The sequence below is a fragment of the Tupaia chinensis genome, unplaced genomic scaffold, assembly GCF_000334495.1.
Source record: "Tupaia chinensis unplaced genomic scaffold, TupChi_1.0 Scaffold000222_1, whole genome shotgun sequence".
In the NCBI taxonomy this organism is placed as follows: Eukaryota; Metazoa; Chordata; class Mammalia; order Scandentia; family Tupaiidae; genus Tupaia; species Tupaia belangeri.
In genome coordinates this window covers 2,096,681-2,102,849 of record NW_006159697.1, presented here as the reverse complement: position 1 = coordinate 2,102,849, position 6,169 = coordinate 2,096,681, and the positions used below count along the sequence as shown (strand labels likewise).

Here is a 6,169-nt window from a genome sequence, read left to right as displayed (position 1 = left end):
GTTGTGTGTGAGGTCTCACAAGAAAAAATCAGTTGTTGTCTGGCTGGCTTGTTACCTGAAGGCCCTAGGACAAAAAACCCACTTAGGTTGTTGGCAGAAACCTTTTCCTTGTGGTTGGAGGGATGAGACCCTTATTCCTTGACAGCTGTCATTCCGCAATCTCCCTAGACTCCCTAAGGATTCTGTATTCTTCTCCCCATGACCTCTTGCATCTGCAAGCTAGCAACAGGGTCAGATCTTTCTCATGCTACAAACGTGTGTGACTTCTGCCACCTGCAAGAGGAAGTGCTTTGCTCCCAAGAGCTCTGCACTGGGTCAGCCCACTTGGCTAATCTCCCGATTTTAGTGTGTGTGGTGCCCATAACCCAGCACACGCATGAGAGTGCTGGAACAGCACGGTCACAGGCTGCAGGATGAGGGTGCAAACTGTTGGTCACCATTTCTAGCACCTGCCAACTACCTCTACCTCACAGGTTTGTGACCACCATTAAATAAGATGAACCAAATGAAGCATCCCTACACTGAGTCTGGAAGTCGAGAGAGAGCCAGAAGTATTGCTCTCCATGTCTCAAATTCTGCAGAATTTAGAACCTGTATTTTTAAATTCTTGCTCACGTCACGCTTTAGTTCTTGGGAAGCCATGAATGTGAACGCGAAATAGAGGGACTTTGGGGGTCAGTGCAGTAGACTCTGGACCGTTCTTGGTTTTGTTTTCCTCCTTTGTAACAAAACTCACAAATTCCCCACAGGCCAAGACACTTATGCCATCCCTTTGTAAATTCATTTCAAGTGCATCATGTGTATGAGAGAAGAGTCCGTCTCTGGAGTCAGACATGCCACTGTTGAAATCCAGATAGTCTTCGGTCCCTGTCTTTGACAGGTCTGAATGTCAGCTCCAGCAGGGTGTCTCCGGCTGGTTCTCACACGCTGACATCGTACGACTGTGCGGCGGAGGGCACCGGGCATTTGTCAATCAGAGCACAGCGCCCGAGGTGGGTGGCCAGCCCTCCCCTCTCTCAGCCAGACATCTCGGGGCTGAAATCTCGTTCCGCCTTGCTTTCTGACAAACAGAAATCTTTCCGTGAGCTTAGCCTGTAGCCCCTTGCTTCTGCCAGGCTCGCATGTAAGAGGACAATGGAACCGAAATGCCAACATCTCAGGTTTCATAAAGACAACATCAGCTCTGGAGGTGGTTTTGAAACACGAGCCTTTGAGTCTGTCTGGGCAACTCGGTGGAGAGTGGCATGTATCTGTCCCACAGAGGAGAACATCGAATAGTGCAGGGAGATGGAGGATGTCCCAGGGTGTCTGCCGGCAGAGACCAAGCATTCTGCAGAAATTCTCATCCAGGCTCTGTGTGGCTCCTTACTTTGGAACTCCTGCTTGTTTGTTTAGGTTTTTTGCCAGGACTTGTCAGGGACTAAGAAAACTCGGTAGCAGAGATGTGTAAGAAATGCTTCATGCTATTTGAAATTCAAGAGAATTTGTCCATTTAAGATTTTTTCTTTGACTTAATCAAGAAAACAAATAGATTTTCCTATTTTTTTTTTAAGAGAGATTTTTGCTATAGCATGCACACACTTGCTAGAGAGAGCGAGATACAGAAAGCAAGAAATCACCCCCCAGGGGGGATGGCCATGCCACCATTCCTTCTCCTCCATTCTTCTCTCAGGATTTTGGGCATGCAAACACACATATGCAGAGTGTTTTAGGCCTCTAGATTCAGGACTCAAACTGCAGTAGACTATGGGAGAGATCAGCAACCTAACCATTACACCATCTACTGGTCCCGATACTTATCTTTAAAAGCTAGCAAAGTATGCGAAACTTAGAGCAGACCTTTAATTTTTTGTTTAGCACTCAGCTCAGGGATGTTGCAATGTTATGATTCTGATGCTTATGGTCTATGTATGTGTGTGTGTGTGTGTGTGTGTGTGTGTAGATACACATACACACACACATGTATACACACATATCTATATAGGTATATTTTTTTCTTTTACTTCTCTTTTATTTTATTTTATATTTTTGCCATAGGGCTCAGGTGCTCACTAGAGAGAGAGACAGAGACAGCAGGATAGCAAAACATCATTCCCCAAGGGGGATGGCTACACCCTAATCCCTTCTCCTCCATTGTCCTCTCAGGATTTTGTGCATGCAGGTACATGAACCTGGTGTGGTTTTCAAGCCAGTGTTTCTGGGACTCAAACTGCAGTGCCAGCCATGTGGGATCCAGCGCCTTAACCACCACACCACCTGCTGGCCCAATATATTCTTTCTATTTGAATCAAATTTATATCTAGGGGGCTGGCAGGTGGCATGGTGCTTAAGGTGGTGGATTCCCACATGGCTGACCACTGTTCGGGTCCTGGATCTTACAGGTTGTTTTCTCACTTTCACTCTCTCTCTGGTCAAACTCAAAATAGATGAAATTAAATGATTCTTTAAAAAATTCATATCTAGGTGGCTTATGCTTTGGAAACAGTAAAAGGATATAATTTAAAGAATATAGAGATGGGCAGCATTTGAATCAACATCAGCATTTTGGGGGGCGAAGTCAGAACAACTTTTTAAAAATATTTCTGCATTCACAGATTTTAAAAATTTTATTATTTTTAAGAATTTTTTTTTTTTGGAGAGATTTTCGCTATAGGGCACGTGCGCTCGCCAGACAGACAGAGAGAGACAGAGAGACAGAAAGCGAGAAATCACCCCCCAGGGGGGATGATCACACCGCAATCCCTTCTCCTCCATTCTCCTCTCAGGATCTTGGGCACGCATGCACATGCACCCGGCGTGAGTTTTAAGCCACCGGGTCTGGGACGTGAACCGCGGTCGACTACGTGGGAGTTCAGCAACAGCCATTATGCTAACTGCTGGTTCCCAAGAATATTTTTTTAAAGAGAGATTTTTTTATAGGGCACATACAGAGAGTCAGAGAAAGTGAGAAAGCACTCCATAATCCCTTCTCCTCCATTCTTCTTTGGGATTTTATGTGTGTATGCACATGCACCTGGTTGTGTGTTTCAAGCCTCCAGCTCTGGGACTCGAACCAACATCTTCTGGATGGAGTAATTTGTTCCCCTCGTGAGTGAGAGACACAAAAAGAAAGAGGGAAATAACTAGACAGCAGCCTGCCAGGGTCCTGACGCTATGGTTCACCCCCAGCCCTCCAGCCAGCTGGGGATCATGGATGAATGTGCCTAGTCTTCTCAGGAAGGTCTCTGGACTTGAACTAGGAACCTTCCCATGTAGGATTGCCTCACAGAGCATCATGGGTTAGTTCTGTCCCACCCTCGGACCCCCGCATTCATGCATTTTAACTGAACATTAGAAGCTGCTCCAGGATTGTCTTAATTCTAATTCTGCTTCAAGATACAGCAGAGGGACCAGCAATTAGTGTAATGGCTATGTTGCTGGACTCCCATGTAGTCGAGTCCCGGACCCGGTGGCTTTAAACTCACACTGGGCACGTGTGCGTGCGTGCCCAAGATCCCGGGAGGAGAACAGAGGAGAAGGGATTGCGGTGTGGCCATCCTCCCTGAGGGGGTGATTTCTTGCTTTCTATCTCTCTGTCTCTCTCTGTCTGTCTGGCGAGCGCACACACACTATAACAAAAACCTCTCCAAAAAAAAAAGATACAGCAGATATAATACTTGGAAAGTCAAAGGTAGCTGGATCTCCAGCTTAGGGTCTCCCATACAGTGCTCTGCTTTGAAATACCCCTTATTTGGGGTAAGTCATTAAAACTGCTTTTCATCTACAAACAAGACAGTTGGACTTAGCAAGCGTGGATCTTCTTCTGTTTCCCAAAGTCAAAGAAACGCCCGATGGTCCCAGCGTCTGACCTTAAATGACTGTGTAGGGTGTGTGGTTGAAGGGTTCGTATAGATCCTGAGTGAGTGGGAGGAGAGCCCCTCTCCTGGTCTCATTACAGCCCCTGTCACCACTGCTGCCCTCTTAGCTGTCATGACCGCACTCCCTGTAGCTATCAGAACCGCCCATGAAGGACATGAAGCTTCATGAAGTCAGCCCGAGGACGGACGGGGCCATACAGCTGGTTACAGAGGTCCTCCCCTTCCTGGAAGTCCTGTTTGGCGATTGGTCCCTCTTGAAGCAAGCAATTAAGGAAACGCTTTGCCTGCTCAGTATACTGATAGCTTTTTCTTTTTTTAAGCCACACCCAGGACTAGAATTCTTGCGTTTTTCTTTTCCTTTTTCTTCCCACAAACTTTATAGGAAAAGGCAAGTGGCAGCTGCAGGTGTCGTGCTGACCTGGGCTGTCACAGTCTCTCCAGGTTGTTCCCACGCAGCTGGACGCCCCATAGTGCTCCTCTAGGTTTTTACATCTTCATGGGGGTGCTAGTCCTATTACTTTTAGTACCAAGGCCTTCAAAACCTGCTGTGGGTCTGGCATTTTAAATTAAAGAAAAAAACAACAACCTCAATTACATGTTAAAAACTTTTTCCTGTCTCTGTTGTTCTAATTAAATTAAATTTCAAGACATCTTTGTGCCAGATGACGGGCAATTAGGCCCTAGCAAAGGAATCACTCATTTCGGGGTAATGAAATCATTCCCCCCTCCCTGTCTGCCATGTCACCTCTTTCTTCTTCCCTGAAACAGAGGATGAAATCCTAGGCTGTCGGTAGAGTGAACGCATGGGTATGAGCTATCGCTTTTGGCCACTGGCTCATCCCTCTGAATGAGCTGCCTTTTACTGCAAGTCACTAGTCCGATCTACGCTGAAATGCAGTAGGACTTGCTGTCCTCTCTGAACCTAAGTCAGTACCTGCCCGTCCCACCTAGCTCTGTCTCCAAGGCAGTCTGTGTTGTTCTTGGAATTCAGACACTTTGTACCCCCTTACTTCTCAGAGACCATTAGAAACATGGCGGACAGACAGTCCATTCCTATCCATGCCATTCCTTCTCATCGCCGCCACAGCGCCCCACAGACATCTGGGTGACCCACAGTTCCTATTCTCCTCTTCCCAGGCTTGAGCCCGTGTTCTTTCTGCCATCGAATCCCTGGATTTCCTCCGGGGGGTTCTTTTCACCTGTTCCCATACCATGGTCTGAGACAGTCAGGATGCACGGGCACCCCGTGCTCTCCTCCTCTCCAGTTTCTCTGTCTCCTCTCAGGCAGAGATTATGTTTCCTTTCTTCCAGCATAAGAGAACAGAAAAGGAATGAAATGGGGGAAGAAGGAGGAGGAGAAAACCTGACCTCCTATTGGCAGTTGCTTTGGATCAATCTTTTTGTTGTACCATTGCTGTTTTAGGAAATAAGCAGAACTGACATTTTGATCTCTTGCTCTAGAATAGTGATTTCCCATTTGGTCGATGACGGCTTTCTACTAATGGTTCCAAAGGGTAGGGATGAGAATGGGTGTGAGTGTGGCAGGTAGGGAAGGGGCCATTATGGGCTCAAGAGGAAAGCAGACATACCTGGTCTGTTCCGCATTACTAACCCTTGACCATGTCCATGGTCAGGGATGGGAAGACATAGCCAGGAGAGGTATTCATTGGCTGACACACGGAGTCACGGGCAGTCCCGGATATGTGAGTCCAGAAGCAGATTAGTAAACTGGCAAACTTGGGGACCAGCAGTTGGCGTAATGGTTATGTTGCTGGACTCCCATGTAGTCAACCACGGTTCGAGTCCCAGAACCAGTGGCTTAAACTCACACCGGGCGCATGTGCGTGCATGCCCAAGATCCCGAGAGGAGAGGAGAGGAGAAGGGATGGTGGCGTAGCCATCCCCCCCAGGGGGTGATTTTTTTGCTTTCTGTCTCTCTGTCTCTCTCTGTCTTTCTGGCGAGTGCACGCTCCCTATAGCAAACACCTGTACAAAAAAATAAATAATAAAATAAATTGGCAAACTTGGCCTCTAATATTACTGAAAAGCATTTTGTTGAATATTGTGCAGCTGTGATGCCAACAGCTCATTTCTTGACCGCACTCTTTTAGTAGAACTTTGAATCAATACATGCTGCAGGTGTCCAGCATTATGGAAAGGTACAGAGAGAAAGTGGGCACGCCCATCATGCAACTCCACCCTGACTCTCCCCTGCTTTTTTTCTCTCTGACCATGCAAATGTCATTGTCTCTCCCTATCCTCACCAGACACGAACCTCTTAGGTGACTTATTCATCATAGAAATTAATACTC

The 6,169-nt window shown here is 46.9% G+C and overlaps 1 pseudogene; it reads right to left on the bottom strand.

The window, feature by feature from the left end:
• Nucleotides 1-4,231: 4,231 nt before the first annotated feature.
• LOC114007720 (uncharacterized) lies at nt 4,232-4,349 on the bottom strand (annotated as a pseudogene).
• Nucleotides 4,350-6,169: the final 1,820 nt, after the last annotated feature.